The sequence below is a fragment of the Triticum urartu genome, chromosome 6 (genome assembly GCF_003073215.2).
Source record: "Triticum urartu cultivar G1812 chromosome 6, Tu2.1, whole genome shotgun sequence".
NCBI lineage: Eukaryota > Viridiplantae > Streptophyta > Magnoliopsida > Poales > Poaceae > Triticum > Triticum urartu.
In genome coordinates, this window is record NC_053027.1 from 36,759,387 (window position 1) to 36,781,567 (window position 22,181).

Genomic DNA, 22,181 nt, shown 5'->3' on the forward strand with positions numbered 1-22,181 from the left:
CAAAGTTGTCGTTTCTTAATGTTTGGGGATGTGATGCTTAAGGCTTCAACCGGAGAAGCTCGAACCCAAAAGCGGACAAACACATCTTCATAGGATACCCAAAGGTGACAGTTGGGTATACCTTCTATCTCAGATCCGAGGGAAAATTGTTTGTCGCTAAGAACGGGTCCTTTCTTGAGAAGGAGTTTCTCTCGAAAGAATTGAGTGGGAGGAAGATAGAACTTGATGAGGTTGTCGAACCTTTACTTCAACCAGAGAGTGATGCAACATAGAAAGATGTTTTCTGTGGAGCCTACGTCTGTTGAATAGGAAGTTAATGATAGTGATCATGAAGCTTCGGATCAAGTTGCTATAGAACCTCGTACGTCGACAAGGATATGTACTACTCTTGAGTGGTACAGTAATCCTGTCTCAGATATCATGTTGTTGGACAACAATGAACCTACGAGCTATGGAGAAGCGATGGTGGGCCCGTATTCCGACAAATGGTTAGAAGCCATGAAATCCGAGATAGGATCCATGTATCAGAACAAAGTATGGACTTTGGTGGACTTGCCCGATGATCGGCAAGCCATTGAGATAAATGGATCTTTAAGAAGAAGACGGACGTGGGCAGTAATGTTACCGTCTATGAAGCTCGACTTGTGGGAAAGAGTCTTTTCACAAGTTCAAGGAGTTGACTATGATGAGAATTTCTCACCCGTAGCGATGCTTAAGTCCGTCGGAATCATGTTAGCATTAGCTGTATTTTTCAATTATGAAATCTGACAAATGGATGTCAAAACGAGTTTTCTTACCAGTTTTCGTAAGAAAGAGTTGTATGTGATACAATCAAAGTTTTGTCGATCCTAAGGATGCTAAAAGGTATGCTGGCTCCAGCGATCCTTCTATGGACTAGAGCAAGCATCTCGGAGTCGGAATATATGCTTTGATGGAGTGATCAAAGCTTTTAGGTTTATACAATGTTTGCTAGAAACTTGTATTTACAAGAAAGTGAGTGGGAGCACTACAACATTTCTGATAAGTATATGTGGATGACATATTGTTGATTCGAAATAATGTAGAATTTCTGGAAAGCATGAATGGTTGTTTGAAGAGTGATTTTCAAAGGAAGACATGGATAAAGCTGCTTACATATTGGGCATCAAGATCTATAGAAATAGATCAAGACGCCTGATGATACTTCCAAAAAACACACACCTTGACATGTTTTTGAAGGAGTTCAAAATAGATCAGTCAAAGAAGGGGTTCTTACCTGAGTTGTAAGGTGTGAAGTTGAGTAAGACTCAAAGATTGACCACGGCAGAAGAAAGAGGAAGGACGAAGGTCGTCCCCTATGCTTTTGTCATTGGTTCTATACGGTATGCCATGCTGAGTACCGCACCTAATGTGTGCCTTGCCACATGTCTGGCAAGAGGGTACAAAGGTGATCTAGGAGTGGATCACCAGATAGCGGTCAAAATTATCCTTAGAGGAATAAGGAAATGTTTTCTCGGTTATGGAGGTGATAAAGAGTTCGACATAAAGAGTTACATCGATGCAAGCTTAACACCTATCCGGATAGCTCTGAGTAGAGATACCGGATACGTATAATGGAGCAACAATTTTGAATAGCTCCAAGTGGAATGTGGTAGCAGCATCTACGATATGACATAAAGTTTTGCAAAATACATAGGGATCTGAATATGGCAAGACCTGTTGACTACAACCTCTCTCACAAGCATAACATGATCAAACCCAGAACTCATTGAGTGTTAATCGCATAGTGATGTGAACTAGATTATTGAGTCTAGTAAACTCTTTGGATGTTGGTCACATGGCGATGTGACCTGTGAGTGTTAATCACATGGCGATGTGAACTAGATTATTGACTCTAGTGCAAGTGGGAGACTGTTGGAAATATGCCCTAGAGGCAATAATAAATTGGTTATTATATTATATTTCATTGTTCATGATAATCGTTTATTATCCATGCTAGAATTGTATTGATAGGAAACTCAGATACATGTGTGGATACATAGACAACACCATGTCCCTAGTAAGCCTCTAGTTGACTAGCTCGTTGATCAATAGATGGTTACAGTTTCCTGACCATGGACATTGGATATCATTGATAACGGGATCACATCATTAGGAGAATGATGTGATGGACAAGACCCAATCCTAAGCCTAGCACAAGATCGTGTAGTTCGTTTGCTAAAGCTTTTCTAATGTCAAGTATCATTTCCTTAGACCATGAGATTGTGCAACTCCCGGATACCGTAGGAGTGCTTTGGGTGTGCCAAACGTCACAACGTAACAGGGTGGCTATAAAGGTACACTACAGGTATCTCCGAAAGTGTCTGTTGGGTTGGCACGAATCGAGACTGGGATTTGTCACTCCATGTAAACGGAGAGGTATCTCTGGGCCCACTCGGTAGGACATCATCATAATGTGCACAATGTGACCAAGGAGTTGATCACGGGATGATGTGTTACGGAACGAGTAAAGAGACTTGCCGGTAACGAGATTGAACAAGGTATCAGGATACCGACGATCAAATCTCGGGCAAGTACAATACCGCTGGACAAAGGGAATTGAATACGGGATTGATTGAATCCTCGACATCGTGGTTCATCCGATGAGATCATCGTGGAACATGTGGGAGCCAACATGGGTATCCAGATCCTGCTGTTGGTTATTGGCCGGAGAGTTGTCTCGGTCATGTCTGCATGGTTCCCGAACCCGTAGGGTCTACACACTTAAGGTTCGATGACGCTAGGGTTATTAGGAAGACTTGTATGTGATTACCGAATGTTTTTCGGAGTCCCGGATGAGATCCCGAACGTCACGAGGAGTTCCGGAATGGTCCGTAGGTAAAGATTTATATATGGAAAGTTGTTGTTCGGGTTCCGGGAAATGTTCGGTTTTTTCCGGTATTGTACCGGGAAGCTTCCGGAAGATTCCGGAGGATTCTGGAGGGGTCCGGAGGTCCAGAAAATGTTCCACCACGTCCAATACAGCAGCATGGGCTGTAGGGGGGCGCCCTAACCTTAATGGGCCAAGGGCACCAGCCCCCCCAAGGCCCATGCGCATGGGAGAGGGGAAACCCTAAGGGGGAGGGCCTCCACTTGACTTGGGAGGCACTCCTCCCCCCCTTGGCCACCGCCCCAACCCTAGATGGGATCTAGGGGGCCGGCCCCCTCTCTCCCCACCTATAAATAGTGGAGGGGTGGGAGGGCGGCCACACCCTTGAACCTGGCGCAACCCCTCCGCTTCAATACTTCTCCTCCTCCGCGTGAGCTTGGCGAAGCCCTGCCGGAGAACTACCACTCCATCACCACCACGCCGTCGTGCTGCTATTGGACTCTCTTTCTCAACCTCTCCTTCCTCCTTGCTGGATCAAGGCGTGGGAGACGTCTCCGTTCCGTATGTGTGTTGAACGTGGAGGTGCCGTCCGTTCGGCGCTAGGATCATCGGTGATTTGGATCACAACGAGTATGACTCCATCAACCCCGTTCACTTGAATGCTTCCGCTTAGCGATCTACATGGGTATGTAGATGCACTCTCCTTCCCCTCGTTGCTAGATTACTCCATAGATTGATCTTGGTGATGCGTAGAAAAATTTAAATTTCTGCTACGATCCCCAACAGAGGGCCACAGTGTGCTCCTCCGTGCGGAGAGAGCGCTCTGTGTTTCCATTGACTGTGATGACCCCCCGAGGTCCTGGCATCTTGAGCTTGAGGTATGCATAATGTGGTACCGCATTGAATCTTGCAAATGCGGTTCACCCGAGCAGCGCATGGTAGCCACTACGGAATGGGACTATGTCAAAGATTAACTCTTCGCTTCAGAAGTTATCCGGGGATCCAAAGACCACTTCCATTGTGACTGAGCCTGTGGAATGGGCCTCTACACCTGGTATGATGCCTTTAAAGGTCGTTTTTGTGGGTTTGATCCTTGTGGGGTCTATACCCATTTTGCGCACTATGTCCTGATAAAGCAGGTTCAGGCTGCTACCGCCATCCATAAGGACTCGAGTGAGGTGAAATCCGTCAATGATTGGGTCTAGGACCAGTGCGGCTAATCCGCCATGACGAATACTAGTGGGGTGGTCCTTGCGATCGAAGGTGATCAGACAGGAGGACCATGGGTTGAACTTTGGGGCGACTGGCTCCAATGCATATACGTCCCTGAGCGCACGCTTACACTCCCTCTTGGGGATGTGGGTTGCGTATATCATGTTCACCATCCGCACTTGTGAGGGGAACCTCTTCTGTCCTCCGGTGTTCGGCTGCCGAGGCTCCTCCTCGTCATTGCTATGTGATCCCTTATCTTTATTTTCGGCATTTAACTTGCCGGCCTGCTTGAACACCCAACAATCCCTCTTGGTGTGGTTGGTTGGCTTGTCGGGGGTGCCGTGTATTTGACACGAGCAATCGAGTATACGGTCCAAACTGGACGGGCCCGGAGTGCTTCTTTTGAATGGCTTTTTCCGCTGACCGGGTTTAGAGCCTTTGAATGCGGCATTGACTGCCGTAACCTCGGTATTGTTGCTGTTAATGCGGCGCTTATGTTTGTTGCGACGTGACCTGCCATTGCCGTCCTTGGTATCCGAAGTACCATGGTTCTTTGATATGTTATTGCTGCGAGCCAACCAGCTGTCCTCTCCCGCACAGAAGCGGGTCATGAGTGTCGTGAGGGCTGCCATAGATTTCGGCTTTTCCTGGCCAAGGTGCCGGGCGAGCCATTCATCGCGGATGTTGTGCTTGAAAGCTGCTAGGGCCTCTGCATCCGGACAGTCGATGATTTGATTTTTCTTTGTTAGGAACCGTGTCCAGAATTGCTTGGCTGATTCCTCTGGCTGCTGAATTATGTGGCTCAAGTCATCGGCATCTGGTGGTCGCACATAAGTGCCCTGAAAGTTGTCGAGGAATGCGGCTTCCAGATCTTCCCAACAGCCAATGGACTCTGCTGGCAAGCTATTGAGCCAATGCCAAGCTGGTCCTTTGAGTTTGAGTGGGAGGTATTTGATGGCGTGTAGGTCATCACCGCGGGCCATGTGGATGTGCAGGAGGAAATCCTCGATCCATACCGCAGGATCTGTTGTGTCGTCGTATGATTCTATATTTACGGGTTTGAAACCCTCTGGGATTTGATGATCCATTACTTTGTCTGTGAAGCATAAGGGATGTGCGGCGCCTCTATACTGGGCTATATCACGACGCAGCTCAAATGAGTCTTGCCCGCTGTGTTCGGCCCGGCCGGACTTACTTTTACTGTATCCGGCGTGACGATTATCGTCTCGCATAGTGGCACGCCCTCATGATCCGTAGATCGATCTTGCGTGTTTTGCTTTGTCCTCCAATACGTCTCGTAGGTCTGGTGTATTTCCCCATGCCTTTTTATTTGAATGGCGTCGGGGTGCGGGCTGAGCTTTTGGCTGGAATGCCTCCCTGTCGCGGCCACGAGGTGGCCGATCAGCCGCGTCATACGCCGGAGATGTAGGTTTCGGTGCTTCCTCCTCCAGTCGGGGTAGCAACCTGCACTTTGGGTAACTCTTGGAGGGGCGTTCGAGTTTATATTCCTCGGCCGCCAGGACTTCAGACCATCTATCAGCTAGCAAATCTTGATCAGCTTGAAGCTGCTGCTGCTTTTTCTTAAGGCTATTTGCCGTGGCTATAAGCCGGCGCTTGAAGCGCTCTTGTTCGACGGGATCCTCTGGCACGACGAATTCGTCATCGTCGAGGCTTGCCTCGTCTTCGGAGGCAGGCATGTAATTATCAGCCTCCGCCTCTCCATCTGCTGCTCTCTCAGGAGGGCTGGCTTCTCCAACCTCTTGCTCTAAATCTTGCTGGAGGGGATTGTTGTTGTCTTCGGCGCTATCCGGAGTGCTATTATTTCCGGTGCTGGTATCACCGCTTTTGCCTTGGCGGGACTTAGAGTGGCGCCGCTGACGCCGGCGCTTGGGTCGCTTCTTGGAGGGGTCATCCTCCGCTGTCCTGTCGCCATTGCCTTCTTTGGGTGTGTCCACCATGTATATGTCATATGATGAAGTGGCTGTCCAGTGCCTTGTTGGCAGTGGTTCCTCTTCGCTTCCCGCATCGTCGTACATACCGTCAATGTCTTCGGAGTCGAAGTTGAGCATGTCGGTTAAGTCATCGACAGTGGCTACTAAGTGGGTGGTGGGTGGGCGGCGAATTTCTTCGTCATCCGCATCCCAATCCTGCCGGACGTAGTTCGGCCAGGACTCTCCTGACAAGGAGAGGGACCTTAATGAGTTAAGTATGTCGCCAAAGGGCGAGTGCTAAAAAATATCCGCGGAGGTAAACTCCATGATCGGCACCCAATCGGATTCGATAGGAACGGGTGCAGGCGGTTCGGAGTCCATGGCCGGAGAAGGATCCGGCAGTTTGGCAACATGGCTCTCATGAAGGGTAAGGTTGATATTTGGCTCGATCGCCGTAGAGGATACGGCCTCCGTGGCGGTGTCTATCCACCCGTCCATGGATGGCGCAACTGGCTCCGAATTGAGGGTCAGAGCGGCTGCCGGTGCGATTTCTTGAACATAGTCCGATGGAAGAGCTAAATCGTACCCATCGTGACTGCGTGGCACACAAGGCAAGGACTCGAATCCGTCGAAGATCAAGTCTCCGTGGATATCGGTCGTGTAGTTTAAGCTTCCAAACCTAACCTGGTGGCAGGGGCGTAACTTTCGATTTGCTCCAGATGGCCAAGCGAGTTGGCCCGCGGTGCGAAGCCGCCGAACACAAAGATCTGTCTGAGGAGAAAAGTCTCACCCTGGACTGCATCGCTATCGATGATAGTAGGAGCCATCAAGCCTAACAGCGACGACACAGAGGAACTCTCAATGAAAGCACCAATGTCGATGTCAAAACCGGCGGATCTCGGGTAGGGGGTCCCGAACTGTGCGTCTAAGGCGGATGGTAATAGGAGGCAGGGCACACGATGTTTTACCCAGGTTAGGGCCCTCTTGATGGAGGTAAAACCCTACGTCCTGCTCGATTTATTCTTGATGATATGGGTATTACAAGAGTTAATCTACCACGAGATCGGAGATGCTAAACCCTAGAAGCTAGCCTATGGTATGATTGTATCTTGTCCTATGGACTAAAACCCTCCAGTTTATATAGACACCGGAGGGGGCTAGTTACACAAGGTCGGTTACAAAGGAGGAGATATCCATATCCGTACAGCCCAGCTTGCCTTCCACGCCAAGTAGAGTCCTATCCGGACACGGGACAAAGTCTTCAATCGTGTATCTTCATAGTCCAACAGTCCGACCAAAGGATATAGACCGGCTGTCTGGAGACCCCCTAATCGAGGACTCCCTCAGCAGCCATCTCTAAAGCATAACCCCAAAATGATAGCGGTAAATCAGTAAGAGACATCATAGATCGCACCATATCTAGTAAAGTACGATTACAACATTCGGACACACCATTACGCTGTGGTGTTCCGGGTGGCGTGAGTTGCAAAACTATTCTGCATTGTTTCAAATGAGGATCAAACTCATAACTCAAATATTCTCCTCCACGATCAGATCGTAGAAACTTTATTTTCTTGTTACGATGATTTTCCACTTCACTCTGAATTTCTTTGAACTTTTTGAATGTTTCAGACTTATGTTACATTAAGTAGATATACCCATATCTGCTCGAATCATCTGTGAAGGTGAGAAAATAACGATATCCGCCGCGAGCCTCAATGTTCATTGGACCACATACATCAGTATGTATGATTGATACGTCTCCAACGTATCTATAATTTTTTATTGTTCCATGCTATTATATTATCCATTTTGGATGTTAATGGGCTTATTTATACACTTTTATATTACTTTTGGGACTAACCTACTAACCCAAGGCCCAGTGCAAATTGTTGTTTTTTTGCCTATTTCAGTGTTTCGCGGAAAAGGAATATCAAACGGAATCCAAACGGAATAAAACATTCGGGAGAGTTATTTTTGGAACAAACGTGATCCAGGGGACTTGGAGTGGACGTCAAGAAACCAACGAGGAAGCCATGAGGCAGGGGCAAGCCTACCCCCTAGGCGCGCCCTCCACCCTCATGGGCCCCTTGTGGCTCCACCGACCTACTTCTTCCTTCTATATATATACATACATACATACATATATATATATATATTCATATACCCAGAAAACATCCAGGAGCACCACGAAACCCTATTTCCACCGCCGCAACCTTCTGTACCCAAGAGATCCCATCTTGGGGCCTTTTCCGGAGCTCCGCCGGAGGGGGAATCGATCACGGATGGCTTCTACATCAACACCATAGCCTCTCTGATGATGTGTGAGTAGTTTACTTCAGACCTTCGGGTCCATAGTTATTAGCTAGATGGCTTCTTCTCTCTCTTTGGATCTCAATACAATTTTCTCCTCGATCTTCTTGGAGATCTATTTGATGTAACTCTTTTTGCATTGTGTTTGTCGAGATCCGATGAATTGTGGGTTTATGATCACGTTTATCTATGAACATTATTTGATTCTTCTTTGAAATCTTTCATGTATGATTGTTATCTTTGAAAGTCTCTTCGAATTATCAATTTGGTTTGGCCTACTAGATTGATCTTTCTTGCAATGGAAGAAGTGCTTAGCTTTGGGTTCAATCTTGTGGTGTCCTTTCCTAGTGACAGCAGGGGCAGCAAGGCATGTATTGTATTGTCGCCATCAAGGACAAAAAGATGGGGTTTATATCATATTGCTTGAGTTTATCCCTCTACATCATGTCATCTTGCATAATGCATTACTCTGTTCTTATGAACTTAATACTCTAGATGCATGCTGGATAGCGGTCGATGTGTGGAGTAATAGTAGAAGATGCAGAATCGTTTCGGTCTACTTGTCGCGGACGTGATGCCTATATACATGATCATGCCTAGATATTCTCATAATTATTCACTTTTCTATCAATTGCTCGACAGTAATTTGTTCACCCACCGTAATGCTTATGCTATCTTGAGAGAAGCCACCAGTGAAACCTATGGCCCCCGGGTGTATCTTTTATCATATAACTTTTCAATCTATTTTATTTTGCAATCTTTATTTTCCAATCTATATAATAAAATTATGAAAAATATGTATCTTATTATTATTATTATTATTATTATTATTTCTATCAGATCTCACTTTTGTAAGTGACCGTGAAGGGATTGACAACCCCTTTACCGCGTTGGTTGCGAGGTTCTTATTTGTTTGTGTAGGTACGAAGGACTTGCGTGTAGTCTCCTACTGGATTGATACCTTGGTTCTCAAAAACTGAGGGAAATACTTATGCTACTTTGTTGCATCACCCTTTCCTCTTCAAGGGAAAACCAACACAGTGCTCAAGAGGTAGCAAGAAGGATTTCTAGCGCCACTGCCGGGAAGATCTACGCACAAGTCAAGACATACCAAGTACCCATCACAAACTCTTATCCCTCGCATTATATTATTTGCCATTTGCCTCTCGTTTTCCTCTCCCCCACTTCACCCTTGTTGTTTTATTCGCCCTCCTTTCCGTTCGCCTTTTTTGTTTGTCTTTTGCTTGCTTGTGTGTTGGATTGTTTGTCGCGATGGCCTTACCAAAAAGTTTTGATCCTCACCTTAGAAGGTTGGAAGAAATTAAAAACAACGTTAGAAGTGTTATGTCCTTGTAGTTTGAGCATAATACTTTCTTCAGAAATGAGCTTAAGGAACAAAAAAGTTTTATTGGGTACATGAATAAAGAGCTCGATTATATGTCTAAAGAATTTTATGGTCCGAAACCTCAGTTCGCTCATCTTGAAAACTTAATAGCCCAAATTTTGGATAAGCAGGCCACCTTAGTTAATAAGATGGCTGCCAAACCGGAAGAACTTGATGATAATAAGGATGAAGATCTAAAAGCGATAGATGTGTCCCCTATTAAATCTTTGTTTTGCAATATGAATCTTGATAATGATGGGACTGGAGATGAGCCAACTTTAGTTAAAAGGCGTCCCAATGATTCAAAGTTTTTAGATCTTGATGCAAAAATTGGTAAAAGTGGGATTGATGAGGTCAAAACTTTACATAGCAATGAACCCTCAAGGAATTTAATTATGATAATTGTTCTTTAATATATTGTATTTCCTTGTTGCAATCCGCGCTAAATTCTCCACATGCTTATAGTCAAAATAAAGCTTTTACTAAACATATCGTTGATGCTTTAATGCAATCTTATGAAGAAAAGCTTGAATTGGAAGTTTGTATCCCTAGAAAACTTTATGATGAGTGGGAACCCACTATTAAAATTAAAATTAAAGATCATGAATGCTATGCTTTATGTGATTTGGGTGCTAGCGTTTCTATGATTCCAAAAACTTTGTGTGATGTGTTAGGTTTCCGTGAATTTGATGGTTGTTCTTTAAATTTGCATCTTGCGGATTCCACTATTAAGAAACCTATGGGAAGAATTAATGATGTTCTTATTGTCGCAAATAGGAAGTATGTGCCCGTAGATTTCGTTGTTCTTGATATAGATTGCAAACCTACATGTCCTATTATTCTTGGTTGGCCTTTCCTTAGAACGATTGGTGCAATTATTGATATGAAAGAAGGGAATATTAGATTCCAATTTCCATTAAGGAAAGGCATGGAACACTTTCCTAGAAATAAAATTAAATTACCCTATGAATCTATTATGAGAGCCACTTATGGATTGCATACCAAAGATGATAACACCTAGATCTATTCTTACTTTTATGCCTAGCTAGGGGCGTTAAACGATAGCACTTGTTGGGAGGCAACCCAATTTTATTTTTGTTTCTTGATTTTTGGTTCTATTTAGTAATAAATAATTCATATAGCCTCTGTTTATATGTGTTTTATGCTTTTAATTAGTGTTTATGCCAAGTAGAACCTTTGGGAAGACTTGGGGAAAGTCTTTGCGATCTTGCTGTAAAAAACAGAAACTTTAGCTCTCACGAGATTTGTTGCCATTTTTTAATGGAGAGTGCGATTAAGTTGATTCTTTTTGAAGATGATTAATAGGTAAATTCCTCACGTCCAGAAATTTATTTTAGAATTTTTGGGGTTACATAAGTATTCTAAACCTACATATTACTACAGACTGTTCTGTTTTTGACAGATTCTGTTTTTCGCGTGTTGATTATTTTGATGAATCTATGGCTAGTATCGGAGGTTATGAACCATAAAGAAGTTGGAATACAGTAGGTTTGACACAAAAATAAATAAAGAATGATTTCATTACAGTACCTTAAGTGGTGGTTTGTTTTCTTATACTAACGGAGCTCATGAGATTTTCTGTTTAAGTTTTGTGTTGTGAAGTTTTCAAGTTTTGGGTAAAGATTTGATGGATTATGGAATAAGGAGTGGCAAGAGCCTAAGCTTGGGGATGCCCAAGGCACCCCAAGGTAAAATTCAAGGACAACCAAAAGCCTAAGCTTGGGGATGCCCCCGAAGGCATCCCCTCTTTCGTCTTATTCCATCGGTAACTTTACTTGAGGCTATATTTTTATTCACCACATGATATGTGTTTTGCTTGGAGCGTCTTGTATGATTTGAGTCTTTGCTTTTTTGTTTACCACAATCATCCTTGCTGTACACACCTTTTGGGATAGACACACATGAATTGAAATTTATTAGAATACTCTATGTGCTTCACTTATATCTTTTGAGCTAGATAATTTAGCTCTAGTGCTTCACTTATATCTTTTAGAGCATGATGGTGGTTTTATTTTATAGAAATTGTTGATCTCTCATGCTTCACTTATATCATTTTGAGAGTCCCTTAGAACAGCATGGTAATTTTCTTTGGTTATGAAACTAGTCCTAATATGATAGGCCTCCAAGATGGGTAAAATAAAAACTATCATAGAAAGTGCAGTGAATACTATGAGAAGTTTGATACTTGATAATTGTTTTGAGATATAAAAGTGGTGATATTAGAGTGTGCTAGTTGAGTAATTGTGAATTTGAGAAATAATTGTGTTGAAGATTGCAAGTCCCGTAGCATGCACGTATGGTAACCATTGTGTAACAAATTTGAAACATGAGGTGTTCTTTGATTGTCTTCCTTATGAGTGGCGGTCGGGGACGAGCGATGGTATTTTCCTACCAATCTATCCCCCTAGGAGCATGCACGTAGTGCTTGGTTTTTGATGACTTGTAGATTTTTGCAATAAGTATGTGAGTTCTTTATGACTAATGTTGAGTCCATGGATTATACGCACTCTCACCCTTCCATCATTGCTAGCCTCCTCGGTACCATGCATTGCCCTTTCTCACCTTGAGAGTTGGTGCAAACTTCGCCGGTGCATCCAAACCCCGTGATATGATACGCTCTATCACAAATAAACCTCCTTATATCTTCCTCAAAACAACCACCATACCTGCCTATTATGGCATTTCCATAGCCATTCCAAGATATATTGCCATTCAACTTTCCACCGTTTCATTTATGACACGCTTCATCATTGTCATATTGCTTTGCATGATCATGTAGTTGACATCGTATTTGTGGGAAATCCACCATGCGTAATTTATCATACATGTCACTCTTGATTCATTGCCCTTCCCGGTACACCGCCGAAGGCATTCATATAGAGTCATATTTTGTTCTAGTATCAAGTTGTAATCATTGAGTTGTAAATAAATAGAAGTGTGATCATCATCATTAATAGAGCATTGTCCCAAATAAAAAAAGAGAAAGGCCAAATAAAAAAAAAGAAAGGCCCCCCCAAAAAAGGGACAATGCTACTATCCTCTTTTTCCACACTTGTGCTTCAAAGTAGCACCATGATCTTTATGATAGAGACTCTCTTGTTTTGTCACTTTCATATACTAGTTGGAATTTTTCATTATAGAACTTGGCTTGTATATTCCAACAATGGGCTTCCTCAAATGCCCTAGGTCTTTGTGAGCAAGCAAGTTGGATGCACACCCAGTTAGTTTCTTTTGTTGAGCTTTCATACATTTATAGCTCTAGTGCATCCGTTGCATGGCAATCCATACACCTTGCATTGACATCAATTGATGGGCATCTCCCTAGCTCGTCAATGTGGGACTTTCTCCTTTTTTGTCTTCTCCACATAACCCCCTATCATTATTCTATTCCACCCATAGTGCTATATCCATGGCTCACGCTCATGTATTGCGTGCAAGTTGAAAAAAGTTTGAGATTACTAAAGTATGAAACAATTGCTTGGCTTGTCATCGGGGTTGTGCAAGATGAGAGTATTCTTGTGTGACAAAAATGGAGCATGACCAAACTATATGATTTTGTAGGGGTGAACTTTCTTTTGCCATGTTATTTTGAGAAGACATGATTGCTTAGTTAGTATGCTTGAAGTATTATTATTTTTATGTCAATATTAAACTTTTGTCTTGAATCTCTTGGATCTGAACATTCATGCCACAATAAAGAAAATTACATCGAGAATTATGCTAGGTAGTATTCCACATCAAAAATTCTGTTTTTTTATCATTTACCTACTCGAGGATGAGCAAGAATTAAGCTTGGGGATGCTTGATACGTCTCCAACGTATCTATAATTTTTTATTGTTCCATGCTATTATATTATCTGTTTTGGATGTTAATGGGCTTATTTATACACTTTTATATTATTTTTGGGACTAACCTACTAATCCAAGGCCCAGTGCAAATTGCTATTTTTTTGCCTATTTCAGTGTTTCGCAGAAAAGGAATATCAAACGGAATAAAATCTTCGGGAGAGTTATTTTTTGGAACAAACATGATCCATGGAACTTTGAGTGGACGTCAAGAAACCAACAAGGAGGCCACGGGGCAGGGGGCACGCGTACCCCCTGGGCGCGCCCTCCACCCTCGTGGGCCCCTCGTGGCTCCACCGACCTACTTCTTCCTCCTATATATATTCATATACCCCGAAAACATCCACGAGCACCATGAAACCCTATTTCCAACACCGCAACCTTCTGTACCCAAGAGATCCCATCTTGGGGCCTTTTCCGGAGCTCCGCTGGAGGAGGAATCAATCACGGAGGGCTTCTACATCAACACCATAGCCTCTCCGCTGATGTGTGAGTAGTTTACTTCAGACCATCGGGTCCATAGTTATTAGCTAGATGGCTTCTTCTCTCTCTTTGGATCTCAACACAATGTTCTCCTCGATCTTCTTGGAGATCTATTTGATGTAACTCTTTTTGCGGTGTGTTTGTCGAGATCCGATGAATTGTTGGTTTATGATCAAGTTTATCTATGAACAATATTTGATTCTTCTCTGAAATCTTTTACGTATGATTGGTTATCTTTGCAAGTATCTTTGAATTATTAGTTTGGTTTGGCCTACTAGGTTGATCTTTCTTGCAATGGGAGAAGTGCTTAGATTTGGGTTCAATATTGCGGTGTCCTTTCCCAGTGACAGCAGGGGCAGCAAGGCATGTATTGTATTGTTGCCATCGAGGTTAAAAAGATGGGGTTTATATCATATTGCTTGAGTTTATCCCTCTACATCATGTCATATTGCCTAATGTGTTTCTCTATTCTTATGAACTTAATACTCTAGATGCATGCTGGATAGCGGTCGATGTGTGGAGTATGTTGGGGAACGTAGTAATTTTCAAAAAAATTACAATGCACACGCAAGATCATGGTGATGCATAGCAACAAGAGGGGAGAGTGTGTCCACGTACCATCGTAGACCGAAAGCGGAAGCGTTAGCACAACGCGGTTGATGTAGTCGTATGTCTTCACGATCCGAGTGATAAAGTACCGAACGCACGACACCTCCGAGTTCTGCACACGTTCAACTCGATGACGCCCCTCGAACTCCGATCCAGCCGAGTTTTGAGGGAGAGTTCCGTCAGCACGACGGCGTGGTGACAATGTTGATGTTCTACCGTCGCAGGGCTTCGCCTAAGCACCGCTACAATATTATCGAGGTGGACTATGGTGGAGAGGGGCACCGCACACGGCTAAAAGATCCAAGGGATCAATTGTTGTGTCTATGGGGTGCCCCTCTCCTCCGTATATAAAGGATGGGAGGAGAGGGTCGGCCAAGGGGAGGAGGTGCGCCCAAGGGGGGACTCCTACTCCCATCGGGAGTATGACCCCTCCTTTTCCTATTTGGAGAGGGAGAGGGAAGGAAGAGGAAGGAGGGAGGAAGGAAGGGGGGGGGCGACCCCCCTCCCAATTCGGATTTGGCTTGGGGGAGCCGCCCCCTCCCTTGCTCCTTTCCCCTCCTTTCCACTAAAGCCCATTAAGGCCCATATACCTGCCGGGGGGTTCCGATAACCTCCCGGTGCTCTGGTATTATTCCGATCTCACCCGAACCATTCCGGTATCCAAATATAGTCGTCCAATATATCGATCTTTACGTCTCGAACATTTCGAGACTCCTCGTCATGTCCACGGTCACATCCGGGGCTCCGAACTACCTTCGGTACATCAAAAACCATAAACTCATAATATAACCGTCATCGAACTTTAAGCATGCGGACCCTACGGATTCGAGAACTATGTAGACATGACCGAGACACGTCTCCGGTCAATAACCAATAGCGGAACCTGGATGCTCATATTGGCTCCTACATATTCTACGAAGATCTTTATCGGTCAAACCGCATAACAACATACATTTGTTCCCTTTGTCATCGGTATGTTACTTGACCGAGATTCGATCGTCGGTATCTCAATACCTAGTTCAATCTCGTTACCGACAAGTCTCTTTACTCGTTCCATAACACATCATCCTGCAACTAACTCATTAGTTGCAATGCTTGCAAGGCTTAAGTGATGTGTATTACCGAGTGGGCCCAGAGATACCTCTTCGACAATCGGAGTGACAACTCCTAATCTCGAAATATGCCAACCCAACAAGTACCTTCAGAGACACATGTAGAGCACCTTTATAATCACCCAGTTATGTTGTGACGTTTGGTAGCACACAAAGTGTTCCTCTGGTAAACGGGAGTTGCATAATCTCATAGTCATAGGAACATGTATAAGTCATGACGAAAGCAATAGCAACAAACTAAATGATCAAGTGCTAAGCTAACGGAATGGGTCAAGTCAATCACATCATTCTCCTAATGATGTGATCCCCTTAATCAAATGACAACTCTTTGTTTATGGCTAGGAAACATAACCATCTTTAATCAATGAGCTAGTCAAGTAGAGGCATACTAGTGACACTCTGTTTGTCTATGTATTCACACATGTGTTATGTTTCCGGTTAATACAATTCTAGCATGAGTAATAAACATTTATCATGATATAAGGAAATAAATAATAACTTCATTATTGCCTCTACGGCATATTTCCTTCAGTCTCCCACTTGCACTAGAGTCAATAATCTAGATGACATAGTAATGATTCTAACACCCATGGAGCCTTGGTGATGGTCATGTTTTGCTCGTGGAAGAGGCTTAGTCAATGGGTCTGCAACATTCAGATCCGTATGTATCTTGAAAATCTCTATGTCTCCCACCTGGACTTGATCCCAGATGGAGTTGAAGCGTCTCTTGATGTGCTTGGTTCTCTTGTGAAATCTGGATTCCTTTGCCAAAGCAATTGCACCAGTATTGTCACAAAAGATTTTCATTGGACCCGATGTACTAGGTATGACACCTAGATCGGATATGAACTCCTTCATCCAGACTCCTTCATTGGCTGCTTCCGAAGCAGCTATGTACTCCGCTTCACATGTAGATCCCGCTACGACGCTTTGTTTACAACGGCACCAACTACCAGCTCCACCGTTTAATAAAGACATGTATCCGGTTTGCGAGTTAGAATCGTCCGGATCAGTGTCAAAGCTCGCATCGACGTAACCATTTACGACGAGTTCTTTGTCACCTCCATAAACGAGTAACATATCCTTCGTCCTTTTCAGGTATTTCAGGATGTTCTTGACCGCTGTCTAGTGATCCACTCCTGGATTACTTTGGTACCTCCCTGCTAAACTAATAGCAAGGCACACATTAGGTCTGGTACACAACATTGCATACATGATAGAGCCTATGGCTGAAGCATAGGGAACATCTTTCATTTTCTCTCTATCTTCTGCAGTGGTCGGGCACTGAGTCTTACTCAACTTCACACCTTGTAACACAGGCAAGAACCCTTTCTTTGATTGATCCATTTTGAACTTCTTCAAAACTTTGTCAAGGTATGTGCTTTGTGAAAGTCCAATTAAGCGTCTCGACCTATCTCTATAGATCTTGATGCCCAATATATAAGCAGCTTTACCGAGGTCTTGAAAAACTCTTATTCAAATATCCTTTTATGATATCCAGAAATTCTATATCATTTCCAATCAACAATATGTAATCCACATATAATATTAGAAATGGTACAGAGCTCCCACTCACTTTCTTGTAAATACAGGCTTCTCCAAAAGTCTGTATAAAACCATATGCTTTGATCACACTATCAAAACGTTTATTCCAACTCCGGGAGGCTTGCACCAGTCCATAAATGAATCGCTGGAGCTTGCATACTTTGTTAGCACCCTTTGGATCGATAAAACCTTCAGGTTGTATCATATAGAACTCTTCTTCCAGAATCCATTCAGGAATGCAGTCTTTACGTCCATTTGCCAAATTTCATAATCATTAAATGCGGCAATAGCTAACATGTTTCGGACGGACTTAAGCATCGCTACGGGTGAGAAGGTCTCATCGTAGTCAACTCCTTGAACTTGTCGAAAACCTTTCGCAACAAGTCGAGCTTTGTAGACAGTAACATTACCATCAGCGTCTGTCTTCTTCTAGAAAGATCCATTTATTCTCGATGGCCTGCCAATCATCGGGCAAGTCAACCAAAGTCCACACTTTGTTCTCATACATGGATCCCATCTCAGATTTCTTGGCCTCAAGCCATTTTGCGGAATCTGGGCTCATCATCGCTTCCTCATAGTTCGTAGGTTGGTCATGGTCTAGTAACATAACCTCCAGAGTAGGATTACCGTACCACTCTCGTGCGGATCTTACTCTGGTTGACCTACGAGGTTCGGTAGTAACTTGATCTGAAGTTTCATGATCATCATCATTAGCTTCCTCACTAATTGGTGTAGATGTCACAGGAACCGGTTTCTGTGATGAACTACTTTCCAATAAGGGAGCAGGTATAGTTACCTCATCTAGTTCTACTTTTCTCCCACTCACTTCTTTCAAGAGAAACTCCTTCTCTAGAAAGGATCCAGTCTTAGCAACGAATGTCTTGCCCTCGGATCTGTGATAGAAGGTGTACCCAACTGTTTCTTTTGGGTATCCTATGAAGACCCATTTCTCAGATTTGGGTTCGAGCTTATTAGGTTGAATCATTTTCACATAAGCGTCGCAGCCCCAAACTTTATGAAATGACAACTTTAGTTTCTTGCCAAACCACTTACCTCCATCGGTGTCAAAACCGGTGGATCTCGGGTAGGATGTCCCGAACTGTGCGTCTAGGTCGGATGATAACAGGAGGCAAGGGACACGAAGTTTTACCCAGGTTCGGGCCCTCTCGATGGAGGTAAAACCCTACGTCCTGCTTGACTAATATTGATGATATGGGTAGTACAAGAGTAGATCTACCACAAGATCAGAGAGGCTAAACCCTAGAAGCTAGCCTATGGTAAGATTGTTGATGTGTATGTTGCCCTACGGACTAAAACCCTCCGATTTATATAGACACCGGAGAGGGTTAGGGTTACATAGAGTCGGTTACAATGGTAGGAGATCCGAACATCCATATCGCCAAACTTGCTTCCACACCAAGGAAAGTCCCTTCCGGACACGGGACGGAGTCTTCAATCTTGTATCTTCATAGTCCAGGACTCCCTCAGTAGCCCCTGAACCAGGCTTCAATGACGATGAGTCCGGCGCGCAAATTGTCTTCGGCATTGCAAGGCGGGTTCCTCCTCCAAGTACTTCATAGAAGATTTTAAACACAAAGATAGTGTCCGGTTCTGCAAAATAAGTTTTCCACATATTGCCATAGAGAGAATAATATTTACACAAATCTAATCTGCTGACGTATTCCATGGTGCGACACACCACGGCCAAGCCTTTACCCGAGTGGTTTAATTATCCCGCCTCAGCGCGTCATGCGAGGCGGCTTCCTTGGCACGTCTTGTCAAAGCAGAGATCGTGCCCCCTTATTCCGGGATTCTCATCAATACGGGCGTGGGTAACCCAACCGCGCCTTTGATTACGGCGCTTGGAGATAAGCAAGTTTTACCAGGCTGGTGGGGACATGTAGTCACATCCACCCATATAAGGGGATAAGGATCCACCTTTTCACCCACGCCTTCTTCCTCCTTTGCCTATCCATTCTTACGCACTCGAGCTCCAGCGCCCAAGTCCGCACTACCACCTCAACCTTCTCCAGTCATGTCCGGAGCGGGAGGCAAGTGGATGGTCTCCTCCGTCACGGAGGGACACATCAAAAAGCTGAGGAAGGCTGGATATCTGGCTAGCGACATCGCGCACCGGCTTCCCGAAACGGGGCAGCTCATCCCCACTCCCAGGCCCCACGAGAGGGTGGTATTCCTCCCCCATTTCCTCTGCGGACTGGGCTTCCCTCTACATCCATTTGTCCGGGGGCTCATGTTCTACTACGGCCTGGATTTCCACGATCTGGCCCCGAACTTTGTCCTCAACATCTCGGCGTTTATCATCGTGTGCGAGGCTTTCCTCTGCATCCGCCCCCATTTCCGCCTATGGCTTAAGACTTTCAACGTCAAGCTGAAGGTGGTGCGCGGCAGCCAGGCGGAGTGCGGCGGTGCCATGGTTGGCAAGATGGCCAACGTCCTGTGGCTCGAGGGCTCCTTTGTGGAGACCCTGAAGGGGTGGCAATCATGGTGGTTTTACGTCACCGAGCCGCGCGACGCCGAATGGGTCGCACCCCCTGAGTTTCGATCCGGTCCCCCTACGTGGCTAACCTCTTGGAAGGAGACAGGCCTATCTTGGGGTAAAAAAGGAGAGCTGACCGGACTCCAAACATGCATCCAAACCCTGGTGGACAAGAAGCTCAAGATTGTCAACGTAGTCCAGGTTATGCTCATTCGCCTGATCCTCCCGTGTCAACGACGGGCCTTCAATCTGTGGGAGTTCGACCCGGCGCAGCATCAAACTCTAAACAGGCTCTTCGACACGATGTACGAAGATGCCTGGAGGATGCTTTTCAAGGGCGCCGAGGCTCCCGCATCCGCTGCCGAGGATCGTGGATTCAGTACTCAGCGTCACGCTCATGCGGTAAGCTGTTTTTGTCCTTTTACAAGGTATCAGTTTTTCACAGTTTGACTTTATGTGGGATCTAAGCTCCCTTATCTTTGATAGGATTGGGAGGTGACGTCCGGATAGGTCAAATGTCCGGCTCCCTTGCCCGAAGGCCCAGCGGACGCTAGCTTGGCGAAGCTGCTGGTTCCGGCGCCCTATGTGGTGCCGGAGAAGAAGGCCACGAAAAGGGCCACGGGGACTCGAAAGAGCGCCCGGCGCCAGGAGGTGTCGGATTCATCATCCGACGGTCCCGAAGCGCCTTCCTCTCGTGAAGATGAGGAGGAAGAAGAAGAAACCTCCCCCCTCCAGCGGGAGGAGAGAAGAAAAGGAAGGCCGCCCTCTCTGAGGAGGCCGGAGGGTCCAAGAAGGGGAAAACCCTTCCTCCGGACTACTCCGCCGATGCCGACGACGGCGGAGATGAGTGGCAGCCCAGGGCCAAGCCCCTGGCAAAATCGTAAGTATCCGGATACTGGAATTAGTCATAGTATTTGTTTATTGCATAGCTTTCCTTTATGTCAAATATGCTTATGCAGCCCACCCAAAGACCGGCTCGACGTGTCGTTGAGCGACTCACTGGACCCGTCGGATGTGAACTCGCTTCCGACGGCTTCCTCCCCCCGCCCTACGGACGACACCGAGGTGTTGTCCAAACAGGTTCCAAGCAAGGAGGAGGTGGTCCCCGAGGCGCCGCAAGAAGACCTCCCGGACTCCAGGAGTAAAGGGGATGAAATCCCCAGGGCTCCAAGTCCGGCTCTAGGCCGGACACCACTCTAGAACCTTCAAAGGTTTCGGAGTCCGGCGGGGGACCTCCTTCCAAGAGGAGCAAGTCCACCGTGCCGGCGGCCCCCGTCCAACCGGAGGCGCCGGACAATATGTTGGAGGCGCTCCAAGGCGCCTCCATTGACGAGGAGCACCGCGCTATTATGAGTGCGGTGGTCCAGAAGGTTCAGTCCGCCAAGAGCGGACTGACTGAAGCTTGTACTAGCCTTTTGACAGGCTTTGAGGTAAGTAAATAATGTGTAAATAATATTACCGCATAGACAGTAGCCCCTGATGCTCTGTTGGGCGTTCGGGAAGAAAAGACGAATAGAGGATCAAAGAATTCACAGTAGTCTAACAAAAGGAGTCAATATGCATATGCATGCTTCTCTGCTGGCGTCCGCCGTACTGACTACGGAAGTGGACACGCTGAAGCAGAGCCTCGAGAAGTCCGAGCAGGAGCTCGGGCGTGCCAAGAAGCAGCTCGAGGAGAAGGAAGGTAAGAAATACCTTGGTTGAATATGTATATATAAAAAAGGTGCAATTGCAAGAAATGACAGGATTAACATGGCTATTGTAGGGGCCACATCTGAGGTGGCGACCCTTAAGCAAGTGCTGCTCGAGGCCGAGAAGAGTGCGGCCTCGGAGCGCACCGAGCGGGAGAGGTATGAGGCCGAGGTTGGCAAGGTGAGGCAAGAGCTCTAGGTTCTCATGAAGAAACATGAGAGTTTGGAGCTTGACTCGAAGACGCGAGCGTCCGAGCTCGCGGCGGCTATTGAAAATGCCAAGTCTGCCAAGACCGAATCCTAGAAGACCCTCTAGGAGTTGGATGAGGTGAAGAAGATAGCGGCGGGTAAGGCATTCTTTATGCAAAGTAAACACATAAACGTGAGTTACTTGATACTTACCTGAATCCGGAGCTCTCCAGGGGCATTTGCAGATCTTCCCCAGAGTGTATTCGATGCCGCCGCATTCTATCGAGCCGAGGAGGGCAGCTCGACGGAGAAGGTGTTCTGGTCTCAGTATGCTGAGGCCGTACACCCCGTGCCCCTGAGCGACTAGCTGAAGCAACTGGTTGAGCTCCATAAGGCGGCCGAACAGGCCATGAAGGGCCTACTAGTTCGGCTATGGCCTGGAGAGGCTCTACCTGGGAGCTATTTCGGGCTAGTGCGGCGGCTGGTGGAGGCCTGTCCAA